The sequence below is a fragment of the Melozone crissalis genome, unplaced genomic scaffold (assembly GCF_028551555.1).
Source record: "Melozone crissalis strain CALT ecotype California unplaced genomic scaffold, PUWL_Pcris_2 ptg000063l_1, whole genome shotgun sequence".
Lineage (NCBI taxonomy): Eukaryota > Metazoa > Chordata > Aves > Passeriformes > Passerellidae > Melozone > Melozone crissalis.
Genome location: NW_026535841.1, coordinates 7294118 through 7312510, shown reverse-complemented (window position 1 = coordinate 7312510; position 18393 = coordinate 7294118). Strand labels below are relative to the sequence as shown.

Sequence of the window (18393 nt, the reverse complement as noted above, 5' to 3'; positions counted from 1 at the left end):
AGTTGAAGCTTTCAACTGTGTCTGCAGAGCACCCAGCACAATCCACTGCTGCCATCCTCTCCATGCTCTTTTCAGTAAAGTGCTAAAAACCTCAGAGTCAAACAAAACTAGAAAACAAAGTTAATGACAAGTGTCCAGCTGCAAATAGAAGAGCCTCTTTCTTCAAAATATTCACAAGCCCAAATCATCCTCCAGAACATGCCCATTGTGCCACAGTGTCTGCAAGCAGAGTGCCACCATCACCCTTCTAATCCAGCCTTTCATCTGAGCATGCAGCTCTCTGCACCTGAGCAACCCGTTTGCTTCTCACACACAGGGGCACGTTTTACCAGTGCCAGATGTGCCCACAGTGGGTGTGATTTCTCAGAACTTGAGGGTGTACCCTCTGTTTGGATGGCAAATTCCCTGGCTGTGGTTGCTTGGAGACATTACAGGTATCATGGTATCTGCCTTGCGTGCCTGAAGATGTTTTCCAGGTAGGTGTGGCCATACTTCAACTTGGCTCATCAGATTCTCCACAGATGTCCCTGGTTCTAGTGACAGTGCCAGGTCTAACTTTCTCATTAGTTCTTTTCCAACCTTATAATTATCACTTATATATGAAGCTGAATGCAGTGTTGTATCATACCATATCATTTCCAGGTGCCAGACACCTAATTTCTATCCTTTTTTTTTGTCTCCTCTCTACTGAAAATTTGTCCATTTCTCAGTTTGCAGAGGGATGCTGCAAACTGATCATTCCCAAACCTAGAGAGGATCCAAATACAAGTAAAGATTTTTAGACTAAACCTTGTGGTCACATTTTAGGATGTTTCTGTCCATCTTCCCAACTTTCTTTCTCCCTTTCACTCTCAAAAGTTAACACCTGCCTAGCAAAGTTGGCAGACAGGCTGAAATGCTTGTGCCTCAAGCAATTCCTGTGAAAAACCTGGCACCTTTGTTCAAATGTCTGATGAAAGCGGGTTTGAACAAAGATGTTGGTTTGTGAACTGGCAGGGGCACAGATTGTGCTGGGGTGGAAAACTGCAGCGGAAGGAAGGAAGATGAGGGCAGATGGTGGCATTGTTGAGGTCTTGAAATGCCACACAAAGATTCACAAAAGTGGGTCTTTCTAAACCCAAATGTCTAAACTTATCTGATAAAAAATCTATGATGCATGTAGCCCCTGTTTAGATAGTGCAAGGACTTCTGTGTATTTGCCTACCAATTCCTCTGGCACAGCATGAAACAAATGGTGTGAAACACCTCCCTGGCTATTTGCAAGGCCACTTAGCTTTAAAATACAGCTCAGAGCAGCACCACCGATCTTAAATTAACTTTCCTGATGGGGGAAGAGTCTTGAATTGATCCTTATCTACTTCACTGGGTCTTGTGCTGACAGTCAGGTTTGCTGTTCTCACCACTGTTAGTGTTCTGCTCTTTATTGGGTGTACTGTGAACAAACCACCAGTCCAGACCCTTCTGATATGGCTGTTGTGATTTGCCTTATCTTTATCTGCTCCTCAAGCCACTTTGGTAAAGCTGAAGAAACCATGTCCTGCAAAAACTTTGAACTCTGGATGAGCAACTAGAAAATATCTTTATTATCAGGGATGGAGAGCTTAGGCTGCAGCTGGGATCCAGCTGAAGGGCATGCAGACTGCAGGGATCTGCACAGGAAGTGGCTGAGAGAGTCACTGGCATTGTGGCTATTAGGGAATTATTAGACATGTGTTAAACGTAGGCTTAGCTTCACTAATGAATCGCCTTGCTGAGGTTACAGAGAATTTTGGTTATGGATGGCTGTGAGGACACAGAAGGAAAGGAAATATCATCTCATACTTGGAGTTAATACAGTGATTCCTACATGGGATAGTGGAAGTACTCCTGTGCATGATTACAATAAAAATGTTTATGTGCATTTCTCCAGTTATTACAGATTAATTAGCTATGGAAGGGAGAGAGTGCTGCAAAGGGGTAATTCAGATTTCTGCACAGTTGTACTTTGTGGCAATGGTCAGTAAAATTAAGATGTAAAATGTTAAGGGAACTCAACATTTTACAAAGTAATGTGTTGAGTTTGCAGGTTGAGCACACTCAGTGTAAGCCCTTCTTACTCAATGCGATCAGTGATGTGCTTTAAGTTAAGCGTGCAAGGAAATGTTGCAGGACCAGGGACACATAACACAAATAACTTTTCCCTCCAATATACTTCCTCAGGTAAGTAACTAAAAAAGTTACTTTGCACAACCCAAAACTTCAGATTCTGTGGGTGCAAAGGCCATGTCTGTATCTGTGCCCTGAATGATGCAAAATGCAGTGACAGTCCTTAACACACAGATATGAGTGACAAAAAACTAATATGCAAATAGTGCTATGCATGATGTTTCCTAAATTTGTGTGTAAAACTCATTTCAGATTCCAACACATGTACAAGCTATAATCTATATAATTTCTCTGAACACACACTTAAGAGCTCATCAGTGATGGGAGAAATAATCTTAATAAATGCCTTTTTCATTGCTCAAAACCTGGGAGGGAGCAGCAGTATTTGGGTTGCCGGGAGGCAGTGGTCAGGCTCCGGGCTGGGTTTCGGGGTGTGGGTGGCAGGGAAAGGGGGGCGGCTCGGGGTGGGGGAAGCCCTGGTCCCTCGGTGGGAATTGCTCAGATCCCCGTCCCTTTCCCAGCCCCGCCGCGGCAACATTTATTGCAAAAGCAGGAAATTGCTTATTACTAAACTAGCTGGCAAGGGAGCAGAGCCGATGCTGTTCCACACTGGCACAGCACTTGCTTAGCTGCTGCTTCCCCTGCCTCTCCTTGTTCCGCTCTTTCTTCTTCTTCTTTCCCCTCTTTCTCTCCTCTCTCCCTCGCTCTCTCTTCTTTTTTTCATTTTGGCTTCTATTCAAATGTGGGTCAGGGGTGAGCGGCTCCCAACGTCACAAGCTTGCAAGATGGCGCTGGGAGGAAGGCTGTGAGATGAGGAACAGGCTGGTATAAACCGAGAGGACAGGAGAGGGAGAGGAGGAGAGGGGAAAGGGAAGAAAAGCTGCTGCTCCAGATGCAATAAGAAGGTAACGCGGCGCGGGGCGCGGGCGGGGGCGCGGGTCCCGCGGGGCGGTCGGGCGCTGCCGGGCTCCGCGGTGCAGCCCAGCCCCGCTCCCCCGCTCTTTATTTGCAGCCCCGGTGATCTGCCCATCTGCACGGGTCCGCTCGGGAGAGTCGCCGGGGTGGCGGGGGTGTCCCCTTGTTGTTCCCTGCCCTACATCAACCGTGCCCGGCACCGGCGGTACTTCCATTGAAAAACCCGAGATGGTTTCTCTGCTCTTGCCCCCCTCTCTCCGTGCCCCGGGCCCCCTCCCCTCGCTCTCCGGGCGCGCTGCCCCGTTGCTTCGGGGGCCGGGGCGTGCATCGGTGTGCCGGCCACCGTGCCTGTCTGGAGCTTGCAAATGTTGGCTATTTGGTTGAAGCGGCTGGAAACTTTCCCCTCCTCCCGTGCCATTTGTGTGTGCGCGCACGGGTGTGCGCTGCCCCTTCCCCGGCGGCAGTGGGGTCGGGCCGGGGGGCCGCAGCTGCTGCCCGCCAGGGCCGGCCGGCGTGGGGCTGACCGGCCCCGGAGCAGCCGCCTGCTCCCCATCCCCACTCGTCCCTTCAAGTGAGCCGTATTGTATTTTATTTGATTTTATTTTTTCCCCGAAAGGAGGGAGCGGAGCCCCGGGGTGCCGGGGGGCGTGTTTGTGCCGGGGATCTGGCCGCATTGTAGAGGAGAGGGCAGGAAAGGGGGCTCCCGGGACTTGCATCGCCTCCTTCCCGCCCCCCGCGGTCCATCCGCCGGGCTGCGAGGCGACGAACCAGGCCGGCATCCCCCAACCCCAGCGCCGGCCCCAGCCCCACCGAGCACCCCCTGCCCTACCGGGACCGCGGTGAACTTTTGCCCTGGCTCCCCCCTTCCCCGCCGCCCCCCTCGGCCGCTCGGGATCGCGGAGGGAAGGACCCGCCGGTCCCGCTCGCTCTGCCCGTCGCTGCGGGTCTCTGGCTTTTGTTACGGCCCCATCTCGGACGCAATGGACGGAGCAGGATCGCGCACCCTCCCGCGGCCAGGGGCTCCCCGGACCCTGCCCGCCGGCTTTGTGCCCCGCAGGAAATGCACGTTCCCCGGCCGCGCTAGCCAGCGTAGAGCTGTCCACTCGGTTTGAAAAAAAAAAAAAAAAAAGAAATTGTACGTCCAGGCTGGCAGGATTATTGCCGAGGCGCTCGACATCGCAATTGAGGGAACCGAGAGGGCTGGTTGCTGCTCGCGGCTGCCCGGTCCCGGGAGCACGGCGCCGCGGAGCCGGACCGGGCTCTGCATCTCCCGGCGCGCCGGTGCCGGTGCCAGCTCGGCGGCGGGGGAAGCCGGGCTTTTTGTGTTTTTCTGGTTGCATTTAAAAGCAAAGCGAAGCCGGCGGGGGGAGTGGGGGCGGGGGAGGCTGCGTGCCGGCCCCCAGCGCGGTGCGCGGCCCGGGAGCCCCTTGGTGCCCGCAGCGCCCAGCCCGCGCCCGGCCCCTTTGGTACGGGGCGAGAGCCGGCGGGGAAGTCAATTATTGACTTCTGCTTGGCCGGGTCCCAGGTGGAAGTGGGCACGGCGGCGGCGGGCGGCTCTCGGCGCGCCCCCCGTTATCGGGGCCGCCAGCCGCGCTCCTCCCGGGGGCTCCGGACACCGTGCCCGGCCCCGCCGCCGCCCGGGGAACGCGGATGTGCGCACGGGGTCTGGGCGCTCGAATCTTTCTGCTGCGAAATCCGCAACCTTTGAGAACTCGGGCGGCCTGGGCGCTTCCAGAGACGGGTAACTTGGCGTTAGAATCTGCGAGTGGGGCGGGGGTATACACACCTTTACACAGAATTAGTGAATTATATATGGAACCCAGTGTTTTAGCAGACGGTTAACGAAATCACTCAGGGTATACTCAGTTGTTAGAATAAATCTGAGAGAGCAGCCAGAAACCAGTTAAGAGCATCAGAATTACATTCTGCTCATGAACTGTCCTTTGACCAAAACTGGTTTAAATTTGTTGTGGAATGCTGTTTATATTTGAATGGCCCATGTTTTTCCAGAAATTAAGGGGAAAACAATATGCAATAGTCACTTTCATTGGAAAATGTCAGAACTATGAGCAGATGTTTGCTATGCTTGATAAATACAGTGTATAAACAACTAATATTTCAAGATGACTTATTGCTATTTTTTATTACTCAGAACTATTGTATATACTACAGCAGCTCTGGAGGGAAAGCTGTAAATGACTCCTTAAGATTTCACAGCAAATCTACATGAGGAAAATGACATATGGAAAGAAAATTGACTTATTTCCACAACTGCAAATGGCCTCCTTTTTGCGCCTTTTCATTAGCAATCTAATCCTAAAAGCATTAGGAGCAATTATTTGCAGTGGTGCCTGACATTCTAGGTCTAATTATTTAAATCAGTTTAACTTTTGATGGTTGACCCATTAGGTCAAATCTGTGTGCCCTTTGTTATATTTATTAAAAAAAAAAAAAAAGAGGGGGGGGGTCTTCAAACTTGACACCTGCTACTGACATATCATTTTAGCTCTGGAGGAGATCAGCATTAAGAATAAGCAACCTCTTACATTTGTTACTTTCCATTCTAACATGGGTAAGGACACCCTGTGTAAGTGCCTCGTTCTTTGACATCTAAAATCCATTGCTTAATCACAACAGACTTGTGTGGCCGCAGGAGCGTAAGCAGGAGGAATGGGAGAGTATGAGAATATGGCAGGTTTTCCTTCTGTCATGCTTCCTAATCTACGTGAAATGCAGATGAGACACACACATAAAAGGGATGATTTTTCAGTATTTCAGGGGACAAGCTTCTTCCAAGGATCTGGGAGAGCTCTAAATCTTTAATGCATAAGGAAATAGCTCATGTTAGTATTCACATTTCTGGGTGGAATGACTTATGGATGTGTAGATAGTAATAAGTATTGCAAGATGCTTGAAGCACTTGGTATCACGTGATGTGATGTAGTGTCAGTGCTGAATTGTTTGGCAGAAGCCAATGTGTGACAAGGGGTGGGGGGAGAGAGGAGAGAAAGAGAAGGTGAGAGGCCTTGTTCCAGAAGGGTACATGTTCAATTTATTTTGATTAGTTGTTTAAAATAACTAGAAAACAACATAATGCTAAGCAGTTTGGCTGTGTAATGGATTTAAACTCTCTAAAACAGCCACCACAGCCCAAAATTGGTGATCACAGCATGAAATTTGAAGTTGTGAACAGCAGATCTTGCAATGAGAGTTGTCGTTTTCTAGCATCTTTACAGCCCATAGTAATTAAGAGCTGCCAAACATAAAGTGTATGTTGTGCACTCCTCTGACCTTGCAGAAAATAGTATGTGGCTATTCTTTGAGCCCCTGCTGCCTTTTTTGATGATAGATGTAGGGAAATGGGATGATGTTTGAAAACCGAGGTGCATTTGCCTTCCTATCAGAAGTGTTTTTGCTGACTGCAGCATTTAACCCTGTCATCCAGTCTGATGAACATATCACAGCTCGACAGCCAGAGCTATTGGTAGGAAGAGGTTGCCATGTTTTCTCTACAGAAAACCAGGATTCCCATACCCTAACCAAATCTGACTGATAAAGTGCACGAACAACACTGCAGCTTCTGCCAACAGCCAGGGAAGAACATTGCCACAAAGTGACATTTCAGTGCTGCAGCAAATGTGGTGTTGGAGTGGAAGAAAGCAGAATCACATTTGTGCCATAGCCATTATATTGGCTGCATTGTGACAGGCGAGGCTCAATGGGAAGGGCCCATTTCAGCATCAGCAGACATGCCTTCCCTGCTGGGCTTGGAGAAAAATTAACAGGGCTCAGCTGTGGCATTGCAACAACAGTGTGTCAACCCAACCATAAGCAGGAGAATATATTTAAAAAAAAAATAAAGATGACTTCTTTGGTTTGGTGTTATTGAACACCAGTGACTGAGCCATTAGGCCTTCTTACATTGGTTTTTGTCTTGCTGTACTATCGGGAGCAAGGACAATGCATTGCAATAGGGATTTCACTCTGCTGTGCAGGAGCTCATTGGCAAAGAAACTGCATTGGTTTGTTCAGGTCTCTTGCAATCAGCAGTGACAGTGTGCTTACTTCTCTCAAAAGCAGCAGGACAATGTTAAAAAGATGTTCCTGAGAGTTGTAGTTTCTTGTTCAGTTAATCTCCAGGTTCCAGCTGGTTTTAAGCTGGGTTTCTTTCCTTGAAGCATACGTGTATTGTGCTAGCTGTCCAAACTTGTAAGTTACTCACGCTTGTTTGTAATTCCTGGAAAGAAAATTCACCCTCCAGTGCTGGCTCCCACAAAACAAGGAAGAAATGAGACGGTGAGGTCAATCCTGAATTTTAAGCTGATACAAAATGAGTTGTTACAATAGCTGTAAAGGATGAGCCTACAACACAGCAGTAGCTGTACCTGCTGTAGAGTGACAGGTGGGAGAAATTCTGTTCTTTTTCATCTATGTTTGGATGATGGCCCAGTGCTGGCCACAAACTGCAATCCAGGATTAATCCTCACATAGTGTTTTCTTTCTATGTATCAGATTTCTCATTTTGTTAATAAGCACAGCCTAGCATGCACTTCAAGTCAGCTGTTCTGGAGTGGAAGCAACAGGGTTTTGCTTTATTGAAATGATGGCTCTCATGCTTTCCTAGAGCCCGTATTGTTTGACCAGGGTAGGGCAGACTGTGATCCTTGTAATCACAAATCCTAAACAGGGATTCTAGTTACTGACTTTACTTAATGGAAAGGGGTGGGGAATGGAGTTTATCCAGGATTACATATGTATTATATCACATTTTCGGATGTGCACCCTGCGGATTTGAAGGGGCTAAAGAGTGATCTTTTCAACTAAAAACCTCAAGCAGGCATTTGGAAATGGACCAATTGTAGAAGCTTCCTTCACTTACTCTCTCTAATGGAGAAAAGACAAACTGAGCTGTCCTGCAGAAACTGTCAGAAGACATGCACTGACAGCTAAGCTGGGAGAAGAAGGGTCTGAGTCTTCAACTGGCACTAAGAAAAGTTTAAAGAAGTGCAGGGATTGGTTTCCTGCTCAAAACAGTCACCAGGGATCCCTCACAAAGAAAGCATCCCTGAAAACAGGGCAAACTTCTTGATTCTATTGCTAGGTGTTCTGAGGGATCTATGCAGGAGTTAGGAACAGCCCCTCTTGTTGTTCCAGCTTTAGATACTGGATGGGAAAATGTGTCAGTGTTGTCCTCACCCAGGTTCTGGATGGGAGGTAGGAAACATTTCATGTCAGTGTGCTGGCCTGAGGCATTTGCTGTCCTTCAGTCCCCTGGGTAAAGGAAGAGGGGATGGCTTTCCATAATACATCAGTTTGCCCTATCCACTCCCCTCCCCCACTGAACCAAACACTGTGCAAGATAAAATTGCCTTCAAATCAGTCCTTTGCCATGGGTGTGAAAAGAGATACACGATGGAGTGACTGGGGAGAGGCCTCATGGTAAACAACCTGACTGCTCTTCATGCTGGGCTGGTCCCATTCATCCCTGGACCCGTTTAAGATGACAGGGGTGCACAGCAGATTCCTTCCCCTAAATGTGTGCTCATTTCCTGTTGGATAAAGAGCCATTCAGTCAGGGGATTCAGTTTTCTTGGAGTCACATAAAGACGCTGCCATGTAGTGGCAGTAGACACTGCCATGCACTTACTGCATTTCCATCTGCTGTCAAGATGCCACCAGCAAGTCTGACAGTTTGGAAATCTTTTCTCTTGTTTGATAAAGAACAGAATAGAGTAATTTGCATTGCCAGTTTTAACTGAGAATTGAATTCGGCCAACAAGAAACCTTATTTTAAAGCTTGCTTGTTTGTCTATGTGGTAGTTACTCTCCAGTAGAAAGACTGGATCTTGCTGCTCTGTACCTTTCAAAACATGTTGATGTGCAACTAAGATAACTTTAAAGTAAATTTCATGTTAAGCAGAAGGACAGGGTTAACACATTCAGGCTATGATTCAACATGCAAATCAGAAACAAAATTAATTTACCATGTTATTGTTTCTGAGAAGTGACTCAAGAAACTTCTTATATAGCATTAAATTCAATGAAATGTTAAACCTGAAGATTTTGAAGTGTTAAATAAAAATATTTGTAAAATACTTTCTGATCAAAATGCTTTCTGATGACCTCCTGAAGTCGCTTCCTTTATGACATATTCTGTGATTTTTATTCAGCTCCAATTTAAACGCAAAGCCAAGGAAGTGTTCTTTGAGCAAAAGTGAACAGATTATTTTCTACTTTTGTTGCTATTTCTGAGTTTGGAACTAGCAGATAGTAGTTTCTAACACCTAGTTTTCATTTGGAGGGAAGTCAGCTTTCCTGCCCTTCTGCCCCTCCTCAAATCTCAGTTGCTCTCTGCAGTCTGAAAGAAGTGGTTATTGAACTAAACTGAAAAAACAGCCTCTCTGTCCCTTTGCAAGAGGCTCCTGGTGCACAGGGTTAGTTAACTGCCCAGAGCAGTAAAGTAGTGGCTTTTTCTGTGGAGGGACAAATTGTCCTCAAAACTTCACCAGGAAAGACATATAATTGAAGAATGCTTTTTTAAAACAAGACCTGTTTAAAAGAAGGTTTGAAATTATGACAGTGTATAGTGAGACTTAAACTTGTGCTGGTTTTATGTAATGTTGTTTCCCCTATCCCTCATGGGTAAGGTGCTTTGGTATTCCTAGTTTCTGTTTACCCATATAAAGTATCCAGAACAGTCCTCATGTGGATCAAACTCCTCAAGTCCTTGAAAAAAGCTCTTTGTTCTTTTCTAGGCAGCTGAAATGTTATTTGATAATGTGATATTAATGACATGATTATGCCCAGTCTTCAAAGAAAAACATGGATGTCCTTCTAGGCAGGGAATATATCTACCAAAGTTGTAGATTGCAAGGAATGCACTAAAAATCATAAATCTGTGTGCACAGCTATGAAGTGTAGATAGCCAGAACCATACTACCAGAATGCTCAATAAAGGGAATTTTGGCATGAGAGTGACAGTTCTCTTGAAATTCTTCAGATGTCAGCAGAGTGATGTTTGGCTGAGTGTTTTTTAAAAGTAATGTAAAGTATGACTTGAAAAGTTTTACCCAGAAAGCTTGGTTATATGCGTTTCCTTTTATTAACTGATGCAGTGGTTGAATATTTGCCCACATTTAATTCTTCTGGCTGAGCTTGTGTTCCAAGGAACTCTGCTTCCATCCCCGATTTAAACTTTCCATGCTATGGTCATGAAGGAAGTTAAGCAAGTTCCGTTTTCTTCATCTTTAAAGTATGAAGAATATGATGTCCTTGGTTTGTTTTGTGTATTTATCTTATAAATGCTCATCATATTTAAAAGTTTGCATAATGGGACCCTGACCCTAGCAACACTCTGTAAATGCTGTCATCATACACATAATTCTAATAAAGCTTCAAAATGGTAAAGTTGCCAAAGGACTGATGCTTTAGGATTTTGCAAAACCCATGACGGGGGAGGGAGGCTAAAGAAGAAATCTCTCTAGTCATTCAGAAATGCTACATTTCTTAGTCTCCACTGTACCTTATCAAACAAGGCTTTCAAAATTGCAATGAAAATTGAAACATGTCAGCTATAAAAATAACTTTTTTTTGCTACAGCACTGAAAGTATTAATGAGACTATATTCCCCTGCAGGGAGCACTGGGAGTTTTTGGAAGGTCTGTTCTGCACTGTCAGTCTCTTCCTGAAAATAAGTAAATGCCTCTAAATAATTCCCTTCAGGATGCACCAAGCAGCAGCTTGTATTTTTGTGTCTTCCCTCCGCGGCTGCATGGTGCAATGCCAGCGCACGGCGTGACGCAACAGTCTTGGAAATTCTTGGAAAAGCACTTCCGTTTGCTCTAGGTAGAAATTGTGTTGGCAGCAAAACTGACTCTGCTGTTTACAAGCTGGCAGCATTCTGAAATGAACTCCAAGAAAAGCAGTTTAATGTATGCGGTTCTGCATATCCATCCAAATGCAGAGGTGTTTGAGACTGTTGGCCTGTTATTATGGGTGGTGCCTTGGAGAAGGAATGTCTTGAGTATTTGCCCAAGTGTGGACCTCTTTTTAGCAGCTGTAGTCAGCTGGTTTATTCCAGTCAGGCTGGGTCTCCCAGTTCCTGGTTGTTTGTAAGGTGATGGGTTTAATTGTTGAATTGATATTCCTCAGCTCCTGAGTGAGGGAAAAAGTGACCTGAGTGCAGAGAGAGGACCATCAGCATCATTCTGACAATCTCTGTTTTGGTGGCTAAAACAGAACTGGGTATGAGAATTTGTTTGCCACGGATGGGTTGTTTGAATCTGGAAAAATAATTTCACATGTCTGTACCTCTTCACCTCTGCCTATGTAAAGCCATGGTATTTTGAAGATGGGCTGAATTTCCACTAGAATTTAATGAACAGAAAATAACAATAGTAACTGCTGTTTTCTAATATTTCACCCTGTTAGTTGTGCAAGAGGATTTCAAGCTGAATGCCATACTAATAATTCAGAGTCTTGCAAGTGGAACCAGATGCAGAGAAAACTAGTACTTCTGATAGAGCTGTAGTACTTGAAATCATGCATGGAGGTGTAACTAACCATAGAGGACAGTCATGGAAGGAAAATATATTTTAAGGGTCCTGCTGAAACACTGATCATTGGAGTATGGAATTCAAATATGTGCCTATCCAGAAAAGACATCCTGTCAACTCAAAGATCTCACAATGCTTTCATAATTAGTAATCTGTGACTTGAAGTTATGTCTCTGGCATATTCATGTAACCTTTTCTGAGATGTTTATATGGCTTTCTGAAACCTGCAGAAGAGTTCTTCCTTAACGGAACAGAAGCCACGGCCACAGCCCAGCAAACCAACAAACCCTTCCACTCCCATTAGAGGCAAAGGACTGATTAAACACCTCAGTTTCTCTGTTTCACTTGTAATAAACAAAACCTCCTTCTCCTTTCTAAATTTTGAGAGTTCATATGAAGTGGGACCTCTGCTACATGACACCAACTGTTCCATTTCAAAAGACTTACCAGTTTTCTACCTAATGCCCAGAGCATCTAATACCATATGCCAGAGGCTTGGGGTGTTCCCTATCCTTTAACTGGTTGGACAAGAAAGGGGGAAAGGAGTCCAAGTGAGTTCAAGCAAGTTTCCATGTGCATCTGCACTGCCATTATTGAGAACATTTGCCTATTTGTGCTCGCTTCCTCTGTGGTTACACATGGACTCCTGCTACCTCCGTGTTTACCTAAAACAGCTTGGGTTGTACCCTCACCAAAAACTGCAAAACCCAAAGCACCCTCCCTAAAACTTCCTGGAGCAAAAGCAAAGCACATCCCCTTTTGAGGCACAGGGGAAGTCACTGCATTTCAATGGCTTTGACCATCAGAAGTGGTGAGTGGGAGGGTATCTGACAGCATTAGTGCTGTAGATTGACTGGCTGGGGTCACATTTTTGTAAGTGAGAAGGTAGCAGCTGTCCTTTGAGGCATGCAGGATGCAGCATTTCAGGGGAACTTGCAATTTTTTTTCCCCCATAAGAACGGCTCCATGCTGTGCCAGGCCTCCTCTGTGTCTTGGCAGGGGAGAAGGGGCTGGGTGGCCATCAGGAATGCTCCTGATGGCACAGAGGAAACAAGTCTGCCTCTGCTAAACTTACACACTACTGGAGACTAACCAGTCAAGTCTGTTGCTTTAATTTTAACTTCAGGGAAGGAAGGATGGCAGCATCTGAAGTGAAATCCATGTAATGCCAGAGTGTGGGATTTCTGTAATTCAGTGCTGTTGTACTGTATTTTAAGAAAAAGCTTGAAATAAGAGAAGTGGAAAGATAATATGAACATGGTGCTTTTGTAATAAAATAAAAATACAAACAGTGCAAACTGGTTGTTGGTCAGATCAGTATTCAGGGCAAAATGTCTTTAATAGATGTCATTGTGAGGCTAACGCTGCACTTGGCACCAAAAATTAGATTTACTGCTGTAAATGGAGATAAAGCCCATTGCAGCTGACAATATACTTCCAGACCATGTCCCCAGCTAAAGAGCTTGCAGTGCAAGGCCCAAATAGGTGCTGTATAGATAACTGGCTGGGGGGGTCAGATTCTGCAAATGCTTACTCAGGCACTTTGCTTGAACTCGGTGTGACTGCTGGAGTAAGAGCTTGCACAACCCAGCCCTAGGAGTGGGGCTGGAGCCTTAGAGCTGTTGGGTAAAACAGAACTGCTTGGGGGGTTTATTTATTTTCCAGCTGCCTGGTGAGGCAGCTCTAAGTAGAAGCCCGCTTCCGACCCTGACTTGCATGCCTGTTTATTTGCTGTAATCACCTGTAACCTAAAATTGCAAAACTCCTGTGGATACACTAATGATGCCTTTGTAAAGTTCTCCTAGCAAAAATTCAACTGGATTTTAAAAGCACATGCTTCTTTCAAAACCCTTAGCTGTAAAGTTCAGTCCTGCCAGCCTGGTGGGCTGAGAACATTTTGGAAAAGGTCAGAGGGCCACATTGAATGCTTTGGGTCCAATTTCCCAGGATGATTTGTTGCCTGCACTCTTTGAAGGGAGTGCAGCACCTGCAAATCCCCTTCTGGGGATTCCCTTAAAATGTGGGGAAGCCTCCAACAGGTGTGTGGAGCTGGCATGGCCTTGGCCCAATGTGGGAGAGGTGTTGCTGGGACACGTCTGAACCTGCACTTGGGCTGGAGCAGGAAACAAAAGAGGCTGGAAGTGGTGGCTGTTCTCAGCTCCTCTCATTCCCCTGAGCACAGGGAAGGGATGCTAACCTTCACCAGCCAGAATTCAGAGGCTGTTCTGTGCTTCTGCAGCCTGCTTGGAAGTAGCAGTGGGCAAGGGAGTTGCAGCTGCCTGTCCCCCCCTCTGAGAGGCAGCGGGTTGGCTGCCGGGGCAGATGCTGACTAATTGTATCAGGAAAGAAGTGGGAGGCGATATAGCTGATTCAGATCCCTGCTTTAAAAACCCAGAGCCTGGCTCAGTGAATGCCTGATTAATGTATTTTCTTCTCAGATTCATTTGCTTTGAGGTCACAGTTCAGAGGCTCAAGAGAAAACAGGCAAGACATTCTGAGCCTCACTGGATGTGTCACACACTCGCTGCCTAAGTGCTCTCCGTGTAAAAGGCTCTGACACAGGGAAGTCCCAGACACACTGCGGTGGCAGGGAAGGCTCTGGCTGGCAAGTCTGCTTGGCTAGGGGTTTGAATCTTTATTTTTCTTAGGAGGCAGTTGCCTGGTTGCTATTAAGAAGTTATTCCTTCTGATGGGTCATTGGATTTCTTTGTATGATCTTTCTAGCTTATTTTAAACTTAAGGTTAACAAGGCATTTCTTTTGCTTTCATTGAAAAGAGTGTAAGCACTTCATCTGAGTAGGAAAGAAAAGCATGGTTATTCATAGTAAGTCAGTCTCTATAGTGAGTAACTGAACAAAAAAAAGTCCAACTGAAGAGTACATTAATGCTACCGAGGACAACAGACTTTAAAATTCTGTTCATCCCCAGAAGTCACAGAGAAAAATATGTTTTCTCTGTCCTGCTTCTTGTCAGCGGATTTGTCAGAAAGAAATCTACCTCCTTCCCAATCTAGTTTGCAGAGTGTATTTGCTCTTCAAGAACAAGTCAGCACAGTAATCCTGTTTCACGTTAACTGTTATGAAATATGGTGTTAACATTTTAGCCCTATACTGGCAGGAAATGGGATTTAAGATTTTTTTTTTCTCTGAGTAAAAAAGAGTTCAGGAGCAGGATTTAAAAATAAAAGATCCTTACAATCCTCTGAGTCAATTTCCATAGCTTAATCTTTCAATTCATCTCATTTGCCTCTTGTGCAATTTGGCTTATGATTTTAACTATGGTAGTCTTTAAATATAAGTTGACACTTCAGATCCCTGTGCTGACTTCAACTCCTAGTCAATAGTGTCTGCTTATTGAAATTTATGCTTTGGTTATCCAACCTGTGGGATTCTTTTCTTCTTCCCCAGTTGTGCACATACTTGCTTTTTCCAACCATTCCTACATATTTGTTGTATCACTGTAATCTCCTTGTTCCCTGGGCTGCGTTTATTCCTGTCTGTTTTCTCTGTCTCCTTCCACACAAATTTAACACCTTGCTTTGGGCTGTCCTTCACAAATACAACAGTAATTTCTTCACTGTAAGCTACTGCAGAACTTCGGAGAGCCACCAAATAGTTGCAAGTTACATCCTTGTAAGTGTTGGTGTGGCATCTGTTTGTGCATGGATATTCTCTTTAGAACAGGATCTGTCTTTCAAAACTCCCTGCAAATGCTCTTCCTTATTATAATACTTCAAGGTCACTTGCCACAAATATTTTTTTTTCTGACTTGTATGAAATTGAAATCCCACTAAACGAAGTATCACTGCAGATGCATTTAGGAACAGGGAAAATGAGGAACTTCCACTGTTAATTGCAGGAAAATCTGGCTGTTCTCTTGACAATGGCCTTCAGCTTCCCTTAGTATACTTTTAAATATTTGATTAATTCTTCTGGAGCAGAAGAGTCATATGACAGAGTTTTAAGGAATAATTCAAAAGAGACAGACTTCAATGTATTGCTGCCTTGTCTTGCCAAATACCAGTGGTTAGATTGAAGCCCCTGATTGTACAATTTGCACTAACTCTTGACATCAAACCTCCAGCCTATGTCAAAGTCTTGCTTTCTAAGAGACTGCATGTCCTTACATCTAGGGAAAACTTGTGACTGATGGAAGGTTTGATATCAAATGCTCTCAAGTCCCACTGAAATCAGTAAGCTGAGGGTGCTGATTGCTAAGATCAGGCCCAAGATCAAAAATGCAATTTAGAGATCATATCCCCGCAGCTGGGTCACAGAGCCTTGGAGAGATGCAGTAGTTTCTTTCCTGCAGGGACAGTCCTGAGCCCTCTCATTAAATTGTTCATTATTTGTTATACACATCTGTGCATTTTTTCTCTGTTTAAAATATCCATGCATAATACCAGACATGAGTGTTTCTGTGTGCAGTAACTGTCAAGGTACACTTGACATTCAGTTACAACAGGAAAAAATGGGGTTTGGTACTTAGTGCTGAATAGCAGAGGCCAACTCATCAAGTTTTTCTGTTGCAAAAATGCTAGGTCTGAATTTCTTGAACAGTGTTGTCTCTAATGCCCCAGAGACATGACAGCACATGTGAAGCACATGAAGGGGAAGACACAGGACATGAATTTTTCTGCAGGTTTTAACAAAGCCAGAATCTTCCATGCCCTCTCTGCTCTGCCACACAGAACAAAAGCCCCAGGGGTTTTGTTTCTAAAGTCATTTGAGAGCTGCCAGCACAAAATGAAAGCCCCAAGGGTTTCCCCAGTCATTGAAGGGGCACCCACCACCTATAAATGTGAAAATGCAACTGAGCTGCACTTTGAAAGTGAGAGGGCACAGTGGCCTGGCACAGTCACTGTGGGAGTCACTGAACTAGCAAGAGTGACACAGTGTGGAACTCCTGAACTCCTGCTTAACCAAGTAATTTGTTTAAGCAGTATGTGACTGACTGCATGCTGCTGGGCCCCACATCCTTAATGTTCCCCTCCCACCTTCCCTGTACCTGTGCCTAAGTCAGCTTTTGGGGATGCCTGATGTGCCACAAAACCTGCTGGAAAATCCTGAAGTCAGGCTTCATTTCACACCTGGGCATGTAAAATGCCTGGCTCTAACAAGAAACCTGAGCTTTCCTCGGCTGATTTTTAGGTGGGACTGCCACCACAGTGTCTGGAGGTGGGGCTTCCATGGCTCTTTGAGTGTGGGCTGGTCCCAGCATGGGCTCCAGGAGCAGATGGGCCTTGGCAGGGAGCAGCTGCTGTCCCAGAGACCTCGGCTGCAGCTCCCCCTGAGCCAGCAGGGCTAAGGCACCATGGCAGGAGCGGGAGGGCAGCCTGGGCAGTGCCAGGGCTCGCACAAGAGCAGTGTGGGCAGTGCCAGGGCTCTCAGGAGGGCAGCCTGGGCAGTGCCAGGGCTCACAGAAGAGCAGTGTGGGCAGTGCTGGTGCACTAAGGAAGGCGGCATGGGCAGTGCCAGGGCTCGCACAAGAGCAGCCTGGGCAGTGCCAGGGCTCGCACAAGAGCAGCCTGGGCAGTGCCAGGGCTCTCAGGAAGGCAGCATGGGCAATGCTGGGGTTCTTGCTCCAGCCCTTGGCTGCCTGATTCCCGGCAGGCAGAGCTGCTGCGTGGCCGCTGTCACGGACAGTTGCACCTGATGTGTGGGAGTTACTTGGCACATGGTGGATGTAGTTTCCCATTGATTTTTGGTGGAATTGATTTATAGAGCTATTTAATGGAATTGATTCTTTTTACAACTTTTTTCCCCTCTTAAAGACCAATTGTTTTTCTTGAGTGATGGCTGCAGGTTTGTGTTTATGTATTAATATACTTGTGCACCCACAGTCCCAACTGTGTTCTCTCTACTCAAACTGCAGAAGAAAGTCTGAATCTCAAATGCCATCTTAAATTTTAATATTATGTTTGATGTATGACCTGGGATAAATTAAACGTGCTAGCACTTGCAAGATGAAATCCTAGTGGTGGGTATAACCACAAAGCAGTGTTCTATTAAGCCAAGGACTGTCGAGAATGTCTGTTGTGGTTGTGTCTGGGTTATGAGTGGCTCCCTTTGGTTTAGTGTAGGTGGATATTTTTATTCTGCCTGGCTTGTGAACAAGGGGATGAAACTTCAGAATTTACCTACAAGAGGAGTAAGCCTCTGCTGACTTTTCCTTTACAAGCCCATAGGTTGGAACCACATTTTTATCCTAAACCCAGTATTTTTATTGTATTTTAATGTATTTCATTGATTGTTACTCCAAAGTGGTTTGTATTAAGGAAACATTATATGTTATACCCAAAGTAGTACTATGAGAAAGTGTGGATATCATAATTCTCTGTTACTGTTTGTACTTTGCAGGTCAGTTCTGTCAGTAAGCTTCAGTGGCAAATTTGTGTTGTGGTTTTGGGATTCTTTTTTATTCCCTTCCTTTCTGTCTTTCCTCTTTCAAGAACACTGAAATAAACATGGGCAGGATCCTTACTCTGGGTGGGACTCCTGAGCAGATATGCCACCCAGATTTCCAGATCAGAGAGACTTTAAATGTGTGTGCTGAGGGTTTAGGGTCCGGCTAACAACTGCCTGTCAAGATACAACAAAATAATCTCTGAACTAGCCAGCACCCAAGTCATAAAAGAAATTAGTAATCCAAAAGTACCTCCTTGAATGGCAAAGTGAAACAAACATTAACTGTCACCGTTGTTGTGTGTGATCCCTGTGTGAAATTTAGCTAAGCAATCTGGCAGCTGTATGGAGCACTAACTGGATCTTCCAAGTGC

At 45.5% G+C, this 18393-nt stretch overlaps 1 protein-coding gene across 1 annotated transcript in view; it reads left to right on the top strand.

The window, feature by feature from the left end:
• Positions 1–2959: 2959 nt before the first annotated feature.
• The window catches only part of HIC2 (HIC ZBTB transcriptional repressor 2), a 70954-nt gene continuing 55520 nt past the window's right edge, over positions 2960–18393 (top strand). Inside the window, exon 1 of the mRNA XM_054289097.1 lies at positions 2960–3050. The gene's annotated coding sequence lies outside the window, so the exon portion shown is untranslated. The remainder of the gene's footprint in view (positions 3051–18393) is intronic.